This window comes from Ammodytes marinus (assembly GCF_949987685.1).
Source record: "Ammodytes marinus genome assembly, chromosome: 12".
NCBI lineage: Eukaryota > Metazoa > Chordata > Actinopteri > Uranoscopiformes > Ammodytidae > Ammodytes > Ammodytes marinus.
The window spans coordinates 1,195,343-1,211,639 of record NC_137216.1 but is presented as its reverse complement, the minus strand read 5'-3'; positions in this window follow the sequence as shown (position 1 = coordinate 1,211,639).

Below are 16,297 nucleotides of genomic sequence, written 5' to 3'. Positions count from 1 at the left end.
TCTTTTTGATATTCAAAGTCCTTATCTCTTCTGCTGTGGGTGCATTTGAACCTGAAATAGGTAGTATTGTGATATCTGACCACGCTTGGATTGGCTTGGACCTGTTGTCTCAAAGTGAAAGGAGACACTCTTTTAGATGGCGCCTTGACTCCTCTGTTCTACAGGATTCCGTAAACGTAGGTTGGCTAAGGACAGAATTAAAGAACTATCTAGAGATCAATTGGCTATCTGGGGAGGCTCTAAAAGCTGTGATTAGGGGTCGCATTATCCAACACACCTCATTTAGAAAAAAGGTTAATGCACAAGAGCAGCAAGAATTGTAAAATAAAATAAAAAATTCTGAAACAGAGCTGAAGCGACAAATGACACAAAATGCTCTGAGAAACCTGACTCATTTAAAATACCAGTATAACAATATATTATCCAAAAAGGTTCAATTGTATTTATTTAGGGCTAGGCAGTCACATTTTGAGTCAGGAGGTAATGCAGGAAAGCTGCTTGCTAGTTATATAAGACAGAGAGAGTTGTCCTCCAGTATTCCTGCAGTTAGGTCACCAGGGAGCTATTCACCGCAACAGTAGATATAAACAAAACATTTAAAGAATCTCAATAACTCAAAATCTATTTCTACCGAAGAGGAAATTCATAATTTTGTAGAACTGCTAGGGCTCCCTAAATTGACAGACGAACAGGACGAACGAGGGATTTCCTTGACTCAGATATCACTATTGAAGAACCTAAAGCGGTAACACATGCCCTACCTACGGGAAGGCACCTGGGCCGGATGGCTTTAACGGATAATTCTTCAAGGGCTTTGCCACAGATTTGGCCCCACCTTTATTGGAGGTGTATAAAGAGGCGTTTAGTGGTACATAAATTGCTTCTTTATTATGCTGACAACATTTTATTACTGATGTCCGACCCTGGCAGGGCTGTACCATGTCTCCTTGTCCTGGCCCCGCTTTCACCCCGCAAACCTTGTCAAATTGAGTAAAGAAGCAAAAACACACCCATCTGTTAGTTTGTTAGTTAGTTAGTTAATTCTTTATTCTCCACGGTGTGGAGATTTGTCTCTGGTCTCATATAAAAAACAACAAGCAGGACAACACAACAACAAGAACAAAAGCAACAACAACATTTACACACAGACATCTTCAGGGCAAGAAGCAGGGCAGCAGTGGCAGTATACACATCAGCGGGACATGGTGTTCAGTACCCCAATCGCTTTAGGAGTGAAGGAATTTTTTTAAATGTTACGATTTGCCCTTGGCACTCTGTAACGTCTACCCGAGGGAAGAAGTTCAAACTCCCTATGGAGTGGATGGGACGGATCGTTTGCTATTTTAACAGCTTTTTTCCTCAGCACTTCCTCGTACATACAACTTAATTGTTTCTGTTTTGTCCCTATGATTTTTGAGGCAAGGTTTATTATTCTCTGTAGCTTGCTTCTTCCTTTTACGTTTAGGTTACCATACCACATTGCCATATTAAAAGTTAAAATGCCCTCAATAAGGTTCTTATAAACTGTTTCCATAATGTGCTTGCTCACTCTGAATGAGTTGAGTTTGCACAGTAGATGGAGACGTTGGTTACAGGTTTTAAAAATATAGTCTGTGTTTTCACTAAAATTTAGATTGCAATCAATAAATGTACCTAAATATTTGAAACTGTCTACTACCTCTACAACTTGTCCCCTAATTGTAAGGGGCTGCACATGGTCCTTTTCATGGAAAACAAGTTCCTGTGTTTTTGTGACATTCATCTCTAAGGAACTTGCATCACACCACTTCTGAAGAGATGCCACATATGCTCTATATGCTCCCTCTCCGACTGTGTCCCCCTTCTTTAATAAGGCAACCAGGGCCATATCGTCAGCATATTTAAACAAACTAAAGTTTTCCAGATCTAATTGGAATTCGTTTGTATATATGGAAAAAAGTAGTGGGGATAAAATGGTCCCTTGCGGGGCGCCAGTATTAAGTACAGTGATGTCGGACCGAGTATTATTAACCAGAACCTGTTGAGGACGGTCAGAGAGGAAGTCCCTAACAAGGTGGATAATACCACCGTTTACTCCTATCTCGATAAGTCTTTGCAGCAAGATGTGAATCTGCATGCTGTTAAAGGCGGAAGTAAAATCGATAAACAAGGCCCTAGCAAAGTGGGAGGGGGCTTGAAGGTGCTTTGAGAGAGTGTGGAACAGGGGTCTCCAACAGGTCGATCGCGAGCTACCGGTAGCTCGCGGGCGGGTTTTCAGTAGCTCGCCTGATAGGTTGACCGACTTGTAAAAAAAAAAATTTTTTTTTTTTTACAAGTTAAAAATCTGATGAAGGTAAATGCACCTCTTCCCATGGTCAAAACTTTGCGATTTGCGGTAAATAAATGTTCACGTGTCTCAAAGCGTTTCTCTATCAGCTGGTGTGTGTGCTGCTCTGCATGCGGCCATGCATAACTACGGCATGCACTGTCTTTGACCTTTGCATAAATGTATTTAATCATTTTAAGGGGAAAACACATTGTATTTAGTTATTTGTAAAACAGCCTGCTATAGTAGCCATACAAGATTTATTTTCTGAATTTCAATGCTGCTTTATTTTTACGTTTTAAATTGGGAAATACATGTTCCAAAACGACCAATAACCTCTGTATTTAAAAAGAAATCAAGCAAGTAGGCTAATAATAACCATTAACAACAGCCCCCTATCCAAAAAGGAACTTTAAAAATGTACAACTGTAAGGTCAGTTGTCTGTTTTATTCAAATAAGCAGTTGTTTATTCTGTATTGGCATCTTTGAGCAAAATACCCCCAAAATTTTCGGCGCACCGCGTTGCGCCGCGCCTCCTCCACACCTGGGTGGTGACCACCTTGACTAAGACATTTCCTGGGGAAACACTGTTGCGTCACAATAAGAAGTGTAATACAGACATTGATGTCAATTTTCACTGATATGTGGCCCACAAAAAGTGTAAAGTAATGTGTTCTTGGACCTTTGATGGGAAATTATTTATGATAAGCATTGGGTATTGCAATTTCACACGTGTACAAACAGAAGCTTAATTAATTTGATGTCTGCTATGTAAATAAATATAAGCGATTTGATACAAGTAGCTCTTGGCCACTTGGCTCTCTCAAAACATTTTCCTAAGATAGAAGTAAGTGCGATGGGCCTGTAATCTTTTAATTCAGTAGTTCCAGGTTTTTTAGGGATAGGCACAATATGAGACATTTTCCATAATTTGGGCATTGTTAAAGAATTAAGCAAGCACTGAAATAACTCCAGCACAATACCTTTAAGTTCATAAACATTTTCTTTTAAAACTCTCCCTCTCAGGCCATCCGGCCCCGGGGCCGAGTTGGGCTTAACACTAGACAGGCTGGCTACAATCTCATGTTCATTCAGTGTAATAGGGACATATCCAGGAATGGATCTACACACACTATCACGTTCAGCACTGAAATCATTCTTGTCAAAACGACTGAAGAAGACATTTAAATCATTTGCAAAAGATGGAGAGGGGTGTGACAAGGGGGTACACTTTTTCTTAGTCTCCCTGCCCATCATCACATTTAAACCTTCCCATGCTTTCTTGGCATTTCCTGAGAAATAATGACATTCAACTTTATCCTTATATTCTATTTTTGCTTTACTCAGTTTAGATTTTAGTTCACATTTTTTTTCCTTAAGTAATTCAGTATTACCATTACTAAAATCGTGTTTTTTCTCACGAATGCATTCCTTAAGATCACTAGACATCCATACATTGTTATTAGGAAATATTCTAACAGTTTTAGTTCGAGTGATTTTACTTTCATTAAACAACAGATAAGACGTGAAAGTGTCAATTAGTTCATGAGGGGTGTCACATGAGTTAAGAAAGAGCCAGTCGGTAGTCTCCAGCTCGCATTTCATATCCTCCCTACAGTCCTCAGTCCAGATCTCAATTTCCTTGGTCATTGTGTTTTCCCGTCTCAATTTAGCCCTGTAACGTGGAAGTAGATGGACGACGTTATGGTCAGATTTCCCCAAGGCAGGCCTACAGATGGATTTATAGGCGTCAGGTATGTTGCCATAACACTTATCCAGGGTACGTGCCAGGCGGGTGGGACAGTCCACGTATTGATGTAAAGTGGGCAGATGATCGGACAGGTCACAAGAGTTAAAGTCCCCGAGCAACAGGACGGGTTGGTTAACTGCACGGGACAGAGCGATGTTATAACTCTCGGCTATCCTGGCTGCAGCTCCCACAAAGTCCGGCCCAGGTACGTAGGCCAATATGATTGTAATCTGGCCAAACTCCCTCGGGAGGTAAAAGGGGCGAAAAGAGACAACCAGGATTTCATTATCATGTGTGCACACACGTTCCCGGACGGTGTACTGGGTAGCCCAGCGAGTGTCCATGTAGACACACAAGCCACCGCCAATAGATTTTCGTGACAAATTAGTGTCTCTGTCAGCACGAATTATTGTGTAACCCGGTAAATTGGGGTCTGGCATCTCCTCTTTCAACCAGCTTTCCGTAAAACAGATGAGGTTACTCTGTCGGTACTCATTGTCATATTGAACTTTAGCGGTCAGTTCACTTAAAATTGATTTGGACTAAAGTAGCTTGGATGTTTAGTTTGGACCCCTTTCTAAATACAGTGCTGCTTGAAAGTATGTGAACCCCTTTAGCATTTTGGAAATGTATTCAGTTTAACCATTCATTTTTATCAATACCAGTATTTTTTATATGAAATAACAGATTTCAGATTTCTTTATTTAGAAGGGACAGCGCACATTGATAAACATGAGCACCAAAGTTCAACATGTAAATGTGCCAGATTTAGCCATGCAGGCTAATTTTCACCTGTAGTCCCTGTAGGTAGATATCTTAAAACAGGGGTGTCAAACTCATTTTCACAAAGGGCCGAATTACGACATGATAATCACACGAAGGGCCAGACATGTCGCTTACTGACATGCCTTCTTTTTATTCCAAAAATCAAACAACATATCTAGGTATATAACCTGCGTACATACGGGGCATAGGCTAGGTTTCGTTTACATATTTTGGGGGACAAATTATAGGAGGGGGGTATGGGGGTGCTCCCCCAGAAATGTTTGTGCGTCAAACACTTAATTTCCTGTATTCTGGTAGATGTTTCTTTTTTCTGTGCCTTTTCTGCATCAATTTATTGTGGAAATGTCTTTATTTTTCTAAAGGAAAAGACATTCAGGTTCCTGGTGAAACAATTATAAAGGACTATAATGCAGTAAGGCTCTCAGGCATCCTGGATTGAGCCACAATATGTTTTCTCTTGGATTTTTCAAAACTTTCTGCACTTTCAAAACATATCACGTTTTTTTATTTAATTTTTTTATAGGAATCATGACCCAGCACCAGTGTTAACTATTTATGACACTTTATTGGTAATGAAATGCAAAGCCACCATTGGAAATGAAAGGGGTGGGCTATCAGCGGCTATCTAACGTTAGCTAGTGAGCTATATTGTAACTTGAGGCAAAAGTTAGAAACCAGATAATGTTAGCATTCATCCTTAGATAGTTGACACAATCAATCATCATATTAGCATGCTATTTAGCCACATACAGGTCCTTCTCATATAATTAGCATATTGTGATAAAGTTGATTATTTTCCATAATGTAATGATAATAATTGAACTTTCATATATTTTAGATTCATTGCACACCAACTGAAATATTTCAGGTCTTTTGTTGTTTTAATACTGATGATTTTGGCATACAGCTCATGAAAACCCAAAATTCCTATCTCAAAAAATTAGCATATCATGAAAAGGTACTCTAAACGAGCTCTTAACCTAATCATCTGAATCAACTAATTAACTCTAAACACCTGCAAAAGATTCCTGAGGCTTTTAAAAACTCCCAGCCTGGTTCATTACTCAAAACCGCAATCATGGGTAAGACTGCCGACCTGACTGCTGTCCAGAAGGCCATCATTGACACCCTCAAGCAAGAGGGTAAGACACAGAAATAAATTTCTGAGCGAATAGGCTGTTCCCAGAGTGCTGTATCAAGGCACCTCAGTGGGAAGTCTGTGGGAAGGAAAAAGTGTGGCAGAAAACGCTGCACAACCAGAAGAGGTGACCGGACCCTGAGGAGGATTGTGGAGAAGGGCCGATTCCAGACCTTGGGGGACCTGCGGAAGCAGTGGACTGAGTCTGGAGTAGAAACATCCAGAGCCACCGTGCACAGGCGTATGCAGGAAATGGGCTACAGGTGCCGCATTCCCTAGGTCAAGCCACTTTTGAACCAGAAACAGCGGCAGAAGCGCCTGACCTGGGCTACAGAGAAGCAGCACTGGACTGTTGCTCAGTGGTCCAAAGTACTTTTTTCGGATGAAAGCAAATTTTGCATGTCATTAGGAAATCAAGGTGCCAGAGTCTGGAGGAAGACTGGGGAGAAGGAAATGCCAAAATGCCTGAAGTCCAGTGTCAAGTACCCACAGTCAGTGATGGTCTGGGGTGCCATGTCAGCTGCTGGTGTTGGTCCACTGTGTTTTATCAAAGGCAGGGTCAATGCAGCTAGCTATCAGGAGATTTTGGAGCACTTCATGCTTCCATCTGCTGAAAAGCTTTATGGAAGTGAAGATTTCATTTTTCAACAAGACCTGGCACCTGCTCACATTGCCAAAACCACTGGTAAATGGTTTACTGACCATGGTATTACTGTGCTCAATTGGCCTGCCAACTCTCCTGACCTGAACCCCATAGAGAATCTGTGGGATATTGTGAAGAGGAAGTTGAGAGACACCAGACCCAACACTGTGGATGAGCTTAAGGCCGCTATCGAAGCATCCTGGGCCTCCATAACACCTCAGCAGTGCCACAGGCTGATTGCCTCCATGCCACGCCACATTGAAGCAGTCATTTCTGCGAAAGGATTCCCGACCAAGTATTGAGTGCATAACTGAACATAATTATTTGAAGGTTGACTTTTTTGTATTAAAAACACCTTTCTTTTATTGGTCGGATGAAATATGCACATTTTTTGAGATAGGGATTTTTGGTTTTTCTTTACTTTTTTGCCAAAATCATCAATATTAAAACAATAAAAGGCTTGAACTACTTCAGTTGTGTGTAATGAATCTAAAATATATGAAAGTCTAATGTTTATCAGTACATTACAGAAAATATTGATATTATCACAATATGCTAATTATATGAGAAGGACCTGTAGATTGGCCTATTTACAGCCATTAGAAAACTGACATCTTTTCTTCAATGCAAGTTCATCAATTCATGGCTTAAAATCCTGAGCTGTGGAACTTTCAGCAGACATTCCTAGTGGTAAGCTGTGCGAGTGTCCTAACGGTTAGGAGCGTGTGCGACGTGCGGATATGGCACATGCTCCGCATGAGAAAAAAATAAAATAAATCATATATTTTTTTTTTTTCCAGCGGGCCGAATTTAATGGAATTACCGAATTGGTTCGCGGGCCAGATTAAATATTGAAACGGGCCAGATTTGGCCCGCGGGCCAGAGTTTGACACCCCTGGCTTAAAAGAAACATTAAAGGGGACATATTATGAAAAACAAAACATTGCAGGTGTTTGGGCACCCTTTCAGGTTATTGGGGTCTCTACCAGCACACACAAGCTTCAAAAAAACAAATGTGTCAGTTTCTTCATGGATGCTTTTTTAGAAAAAAGGGGGATTTGAAGGTTTCTTCCAAAAAACACAGACTGGTGACGAAACCGGTCGGTTTTCATTACCATAAATACTCCCACGGGAACGCTTACCAGAAACTCGGTAGTTGATTGGCAAATCAAGACGCCCCGTTGGTAACCACACACAGCTGAGCCTCCACTCGCTCATGCAACAACAGAGGAGAAGCAAGCTGCAGTGTTAGCTCATCCTCAAGCTACCATCACACCCCAGCCTCGAAGCAGACCGGGGCTGAATGGATTTACTTAATTTTTTGTTTGGCTATGCCCAGCAAAGGTTGGCAATCTAGTGTGATCTGCTGTTATAGCCTACTGGAGTGTGGAGGAGATTGTGCCTGGAAGACAGAGAGACACCATCTCTCCTCTGGAAATGTAAGTAGTCCTATTTAAAAACAAATCTGTCCGTTTATGAGTTCAATGTGTGTAATGTGCTTTAATGTATCCCTCCTATAATAACCAACGCCGACTGAAACGAGAGAATGTCTCTGGGTTAAGTAGTTAGCGTTAGCGTTAGCGCCCGTTAGCTTTTATGCTAACGGTTAGATCTGTGAGTCTGTCCGTGACAGCCCCTGTGTGAAAACAGACGGTGAACTGTATGGTGTGTTGGAAACTGAAGAGTATTTGTTTGTTGTTGACAGTGTGTAGTTATGCAAGCAGTCGTGGTACATGCAGCAGTAGGCCTATTACATCTCCAGTGTCATATAATAGACAGGAATAGCCTACTGTAAGTTGCCTCTGCTGCTGTTTGTTTCCTGTCCATTATATTTCAAAAAGCACACAGTATCACTCGGAACTCGTTTCTTCTTGAGCAAGGGCTATACTGAACTTATTAGTGGCCCATCTTATTTAATAATGGAAGAAAAAATATATTTTCATTAGTTTGTAGCTTTGCCATAACTACAGATGTATCATGTATGTAGGCTACACATGATGTAACATTGAATGTGCCATGTTTTACAGCTATCTGGGTGACCTGACGGAGCGTTGACCCACAAGGACCGTCACACTATCTGTTCCATCAGAGGACTGTTCACTGGGTGGAACAGGTGGTCTTCTTCAGGGCCCACCAGCAACAACTGGACAGTTACATACAATATGGCTTTGCTTCTGTTTGAATTATGTACACTTTATATTTCCATTTCACTGGCTATGAATAAACTGCTTTATTTTTAAGTATGGTTTTGGTCATTTTAAAATGTAATGATACTGTTTCAAAGAAAAAATCTTCAGAGAGATAAAGGGTTGAATTAAAAAACGTATAAGTCAATGCATGTAGATCGGTCAGAAAAGTAGTCCAACATCCTGACTATGAAAATGTGAGTTTCAAGTAATCCTTTACTACACGAAGCAAACAGTGACAGTAAGCAACACAATACATGTTTTAACAGTAACACTTTATTATAAATGAGTGATCACAATACAAATGATACATTACCTACTAGATATTGAAAGGGTGTCAGATAATTTGCAGCTCTGACTGTAATTGTTTCTATATATATTTTTTTTTACAAAAGATAATGTCTTTCCAGTGGATCTTGACATGATACATTCCTTTCCTGCCACGTTACTGTACATTTACAGCATGGCTTCACAACCAAAGCTTTTTCACTCCACTGGGTTGTAGATCATTCCCCAGTTTAACCTGTAGAGACATACATAAAACGTTGTATGTTACAAGTTTAGAGAGTTTATTCATAAATACTTAGCTCATATTCTGTTACTGACTGTGACATATTTAAACTGTATTTACCTGAGGATAATGTCAGGGAAACCAGAAATTTTGATGCAATTTTCACAGTTTTCAGCTCAGACTTCTGCCTGACCGGGTTCAGTTGTAAAGCTTTTGGTTTAGAAGTGATAAGTGTGCTGATATTTGCTGTAGAAATGAAGGTAAACATGGTAACATCGATCTCCATGCTGCATTGGCCAAAAGTAAACAAAACTGACAGCTGGGCGTGTGCCATGCCCATATAGGTAGGTATAGAGTAAATGAGCAGGGCGGTGCATGCACGCCCATGTAGATAGGAGGGGGGTAGATGTCAAAACCAAATTTTTTAGGGAGAGGCCAAAAAAGGCCTGAAAAGGCAATGAAGAAATGGGCATTGGTAGAAAACTAATGGGCTTTTTGTACAATAGACCATTAAAACCTTTTCTAGTAGACCTCGGAAATACACATTTAAACCCGAGTTTTTGCATAATATGTCCCCTTTAAGAAAAGAAAAATACAAAAATACAACACATACCGTAAACACAAAAACAAAATGACACAATAATTTTTCCAACACACAACAGGTTGGTGATGTGTGAAAAATATGAAACAAGTAGCATACAGACAGATAAAAGTGCATGAACATATGGCACGATTAAAACAAATAAGCATTTAAAGAAAGACAAAAAGCACAGACAAGGAGCATACAAGTGGCTTGAATGCAGAGAAAAACACATAAGCACAAACAAGTGCATACAAACAAGGAGCATAAACTCAGATACAAACACAATTAGTAAACACAAAGACAAACACACTATCCCAGATTATTATGGACGGATATTTGATTTGTCAGTAACCAGTTTTTTATAGATTTGGAGAAGGATTTGAGTGATGTAATGTTCCTTAGTTCTGTGGGTATGGTATTCCAAGTATGTGCTGCTCGATAGGAAAAAGCTGACTGCCCAAAATAACTTTTTCTATATGGTATTTTACAATCCCCTCTTGTGGATGCTCTGTTGGAAGAGTTTATATTCAGTTTAACAAATTCCTTTAGCGGAGGGGGAGCCATACCATGAAAGATTTTATATACAAGTAGAATGTCTGCAAACTTAATCATGTTTTCCCAGTTTAATAAATCATATTTTATCAAGATTTGTTAACAGATGTTTATCAATTCAACATTTTTATTTTCCAGAAATCGATTGTTAAAACAGATAAAAAAATTATTTGTCAACTATTGCATGTGTGAGGGGGCGCCCTTAGCTCAGTTGGTAGGGCGTCCCCCCCATGGGCCTCGGCCAGCAACAGACCCGGGTTCGATTCCAGCCCACGGTCGTCCTCTGCATGTCACTCCCCTCTGCCCCATGTCAACTCTGTCTCTACACTATCAATAAAGCATAAAAATGCCTAGAAAATATCTTAAAAAAAAACTATTGTATGTGCAAAAGTTTGTGAACCCCATTGCTTAAAAGGGACATATTATGCTAAATCTCGGTTTTGAAGGTGTATTTCCAAGGTCTACTAGGAGAGGTTTTCATGGTTTATTTTTCAAAAAACCCAATAGTTTTCTACAATTTCCCATTTCTTCATCGCCTTTTCCAGCCTTCTCTGCCCTCTATCTCAAAAGGTTAGTTTTGACATCTACCCCCCTTCGCAAAAATTCTAGTCTGCTCTGACTGGTCAAATCTACATGGGCGTGCATGCACCGCCCTGCTCATTTACTCTATACCAACTTATATGGGCATGGCACACGCCCAGCTGTCAGTTTTGTTTACTTTTGGCCAATGCAGCATGGAGATCGATGTTACCATGTTTAGCTTCATTTCTACAGCAAATGTCAGCACACTTACCACTTCTAAACCAAAAGCTTTACAACTGAACCTGGTCAGGCAGGAGTCTGAGCTGAAAACTGTGAAAATTACATCAAGATTTCTGGTTTCCCTGACATTATCCTCAGGTAAATACAGTTTAAATATGTCACAGTCAGTAACAGAATATGAGCTAAGTATTTACGCAAAAACTCTCTAAACGTATAACATACAACGTTTTATGTATGTCTCTACAGGTTAAACTGGGGAATGATCTACAACCCAGTGGAGTGAAAAAGCTTTGGTTGTGAAGCCATGCTGAGGTAACATGTAAATGTACAGTACCGCGGCAGGAAAGGAATGTATCATGTCAAGATTCACTGGAAAGGCATTATCTTTTGTAAAAAAAAAAGTATAGAAAAAATTTGTCAGAGCTGCAAATTATCTGACACCCTTTCAATATCTAGTAGATAATGTATCATTTGTATTGTGATCACTCATTCATAATAAAGTTTTACTGTAAAAAAATGTATTGTGTTTTTTTTTTTTGTGAACAATTGTTTTTTATTTCAAATTGAAGTGATAATTGAACGTGATGTAACTTTTTACTTGTGCATATATTGTGACATTTGTATTTCTTTTTGTCATACGTAAAAGTAGGAAATGTTTAATGAAACAGAATAGAATGTAAATACTCCTCTGACCAGAGGATGGGGGAGGACCATAGGGTCACAGGAAGTAATAGGGGGAAGGACCTTATATGGCCATACAGTAGCAAGGAGTAGAGGGAGGGGGCTACCGGGGTTCCCCCAAACAGCTGTGCCTTTTTCACTCCTCCTTCCCCCAAGTCTCATTGGTTTTCAGTTCACTATATAAGAGCCTATTTTGAAGCAGGACAGGGCTTTTTGGGAGATGATAGGGCTTTTTGATGCTTTTTTGAGGCTTCTTTGGGCCGCTTTTTTTGTGTGTTACTCTCTGTTCCAGCAGACTCTATCTGTCCCTTTAACCATGGAGGCAGAAGAAAAACTTAGAAAAACTTTGTGAGTCCAAAATACTCCAAAGTACTTAGAGGCAAAGTCTTTTAAAAACACATCTGTGAACCTCTTGACACTAAGAATGATATGTACAGGCACGTAAGTGTTTGGATATTGTTTCAAGAGTTATAACAAATTTAGAAACGAGAACCAAGTCAAAATAACTCTATTAAATGAGTTATAGGCATACAACCTCTTTTCTTTTCCTTTCTGGTCCATTTTATGTATTATCTATACTCTCTTGTATTTTGTAAATAAAATCCCTTAAATGTTGAAAGCCTCAGTTGTGAATTAGTTTATAACTGGAACAGCAGGACCTTAGGTATAGTGTTTTTTCTTCAAAGAGATGGTTTGTCCCCGGGGAGGTAAGTTCAGTATGATTCTACACGACGGCACATTACTGATTTAAAACACACACAACTTCATACAACTAACTTCTCTGTAAAGAGAGAATATGTTGATACACCTAATCTTTAAACTAAAAGAATAGGTCATAAATACCTTCCCAGATTAAACTAGATGTTTATATTCTGAAAATAGTATATTTGTTCTATTTTATTAGGAGGGTGGGTTACAAAATAAGTTTCTAATAACTTATACACAATATTGAAACCTTCCGTGAACACGGGAGAAGGATTTTCTGATAACAATATTAGAAAAGGTTTATAGTTTAGCGGAGGTCGACCTTATTATAAGCAGAGGTGACTCTGATAAAATAGGGATTTTTAAACACAGTGTTATATATTGGACATTGTACTTTATTTAGACGTAAAACTCAGGTTAGTCTAGAGGGTAAATGCCGCGCTTTTAAACAAGGAGGCCGGGGTTCGCGTCTCTTACAGGGGACTATGGTGAGCGGAGAGTTTTCTTTATAGAGGAATGATAGACAATTAAAGCATTGTGCCACAAGTTGGTTACCAGGAGTTTGAGAGGACATAACTCATAGACTTTTGATAATAGCTTTTCATTTAGATTAGACCTGTATAGTCGAAATCGTAATATGGCGCCCAATTTCGCGGGGCTCGAGTTAGATTGTTAGTTTCATATAACTGTGTATTATAGTACAAGGGATAGAGAAATAACTTTCTTCCGAGCTTAAAATACAAGGACCTGAAACTCCCGTGAGGGATAGAGTCTTTTTCAACCGGCGAAAACAAGCCGAGGAAATAATTGAAGTCTGCCAGAAGGAATAAAAATACGACGTGTCTCCAATTTGCGTTTAATTTCCTTTAATAAAAATATAACGCACGAACCAGCACCATTGGAGATTACGTTTTTTGTTTCTTCTGCTTTACTTAAATCTAGTAACTAATACACTGGACAGGAGGCTATTTGGTCTTCCTCTAAAAACTCGGCCGGCTTTCTTATGTAAAGTAGGAATCGTCTGTTTAAAATGGGGAGATTAAAACTGTTTAGGTAAGATGTTATAGACTAGGTTCAGTAAAAAAGCGCTTTCTGATTGAGATAAAACTCAAAGTAGACAGAAAGGGATTTAGTAGATAGTTCAATTAGTTCTGCGTACTAAGTTTAGGTGTTACAAGTACTTGTGGTTATTAGTTTGTAATAATCGAAGCCAGGCGGTAGGATATATTTAAAAAGATAAGTATATAATACCTCCCCTTTCTCACTGGAATCGAAAAAGGCGATGTCCAGAACAGGTGAAAGTCCAGTTAATCTGATCAAATTAGTGTACGACTCAGGGATCCAAGAAAGGAATTAAAAGGCTTGTTACCACCATATATAGTAAAGGTGTTTCACTTTTACTCACCCGTCATTTGTTTTTTAGTGGCTAGATTGTAGTTTACTTTACAATTAAGGATGGATGCGGTTTAACTCTGTTGTATACAGGAACAGAGAGAGAGAGCCTATACGGCTTCTACAAGAGGAGAGAGCAACCTCTTTAAGAATTTTTTCTTACACAAAACAATAGTAGCCTAGATTTTAAAGTTTCTCACTATTTTAATGGTACACATAGATTTACATGTTAAACTATTAGGATCAATGCCCGATGAAAACCATTGTGGTATAGTAGCCTAATTTATTTTCTAAATAGGGACTTTTGAGAGGGTAATTCTTCCTTTTCTCCTTCTCCTCCATTTTAAGAGACATGCAGTTTGCACCTAGGGACTTCAAAATGGAGTATGCACCCAGGGGGTCATAAAATGGGGGAGCAGAGGTGACAGCCATTTCACCAGGGTTTTCTAAATTGTCAGAAAAAAAGCAATTCTAAACTACAGTGAGAAAGCTTTGAGAGCTCAAAATCAACTTTCGACAAATATGGGGTAAAATAGTCTTATACGAGTAAGTTATTGAGTCCATCCGTTGATAAGATGGGGAAACAGGTGCTCTCTGTGTTTTTAACCTTTAACAAACTCTTACATTTTGTAAACGAGACAGGCACGGCTCTAACATTAGATAGTGCGCTCTACGTTACCACAGTAAAGTTCGCGTTTGTGCAAATGGGGTATTTCCTTTGCGCCTTCACATTAAAAAGCATGATTAATAGCAGACGTCAGTAGGCTTTTATTTTGAAGCAGATAAAAACAGGAATATAGTTTTTCACATGAAGCGCACTATAGGCATGTCTTCTGTTTTAGTGGATTTAAAAATGATAAAAATAGACAAAGCTTTCCATTTACACTATTACTTGCTGCTGTATCACACTAAAAACCTCATGAACGTTAGTGGGAGTCTTTCAGGCATTTATTTTCATTAAACATTCGTAGAGAAAGGAAAATGGTATTTCAGAGCAAAGAGAAGAGACGCAACAAGTCAGCAGTAGGCTATAGAAACAGTTTGAAATTAGCGCAGTAGAACTACTCGCAAAATATTCACAGACAATCTTTGTCATTTAGCCTACAAAGGTGAAGTAATCTATTTAATATAGGTTTAAGGTTTTATGGTTTGGGTTTTCAATGAGAGAAATAGATGTTCTAAAAATGATTGTTAAAGCAGTCAGACAGGATAGTCTATTGGTAACCGAGAAATGGCTAGAAAACTTTTGATTTTACATCAAGAGTAAGAAAATGCACACACCTGAGTGACCATTGAAATGGCCTCGATAAGTTACTCTGGTGCACAAACTTTGTAGAACTTACTGGACACATATAACATGTGGTTCATTTTAAAAGAGAACTTTGTTCTCATTCCGAAATGCACATACAACACCAGAGTTAAAAGAGTCAACACTGTGTTTGGTTGATGAGTTAAAGATACAACTGAGAATACTCCTTTGAGAAATTAAATAAAGTGGAGACACCTTATCTCATTCTTCCTTGATTCAGTGTTGAACCCTTTTTAGCTCAATATACATTACACAATGCCGTGTGGAATATTGTCTGCCCCGGGGACCGATTTATTATCTTTATTTTATTTAGATGTTTAATACATTGGTACATTTGTTCTGGTCTCAGAATGTGAAGAGGAGAAGTAGACCGTGGGTATAAAAACTGTTACAGGTTCCCACAGACCGTGCCTGGGAATTCACACCTTAGAGGAAAAAACAGGAAGACCATATTGGCATTAACGGTAGTGGCCCTATTTTATGGCATCTATCCTTCCTTCCTTCTACACACTCTGAGCTTACCTTTGAAGACACAGCTGGTGCGTGTGCTCTTTGAGTTTAAAACTTTAACAAGTTGCCTTTACTTTAGTATAGTCTAGTGTGTTCTTTCTTTTTATCTTAGTCTGTTTATATAATCACAGTCTTTTCTATCGTAGAAAGTTTTTTTACTCAGCTATTTTTTGTTTCTTAGAAAGGATGGGACTGGTTAACTTGTTTTCGTGGCTTTGGTTTGAGTTTAGAAAACGTATAGGCAGTTTGTCTCCGGTCCGACAGCCCATTGTGAGGTTGGCTGGAGCACCTGTTAATCTTTATTTTTGTCAGTCCAACCTTTCTCTTTTGTTTAATTCAAGATACGACAGGAAAAAACGTAGGGGGTTATTGTTTAGCACGGGTCAATTTTGAGATTTGTGTCTATTCTGGCTTCCACGGCATGTATTCTTTCATATTAATGTGAAAGAAGGGACCAAAAATAAGCGTTTTAAATGTTTATTT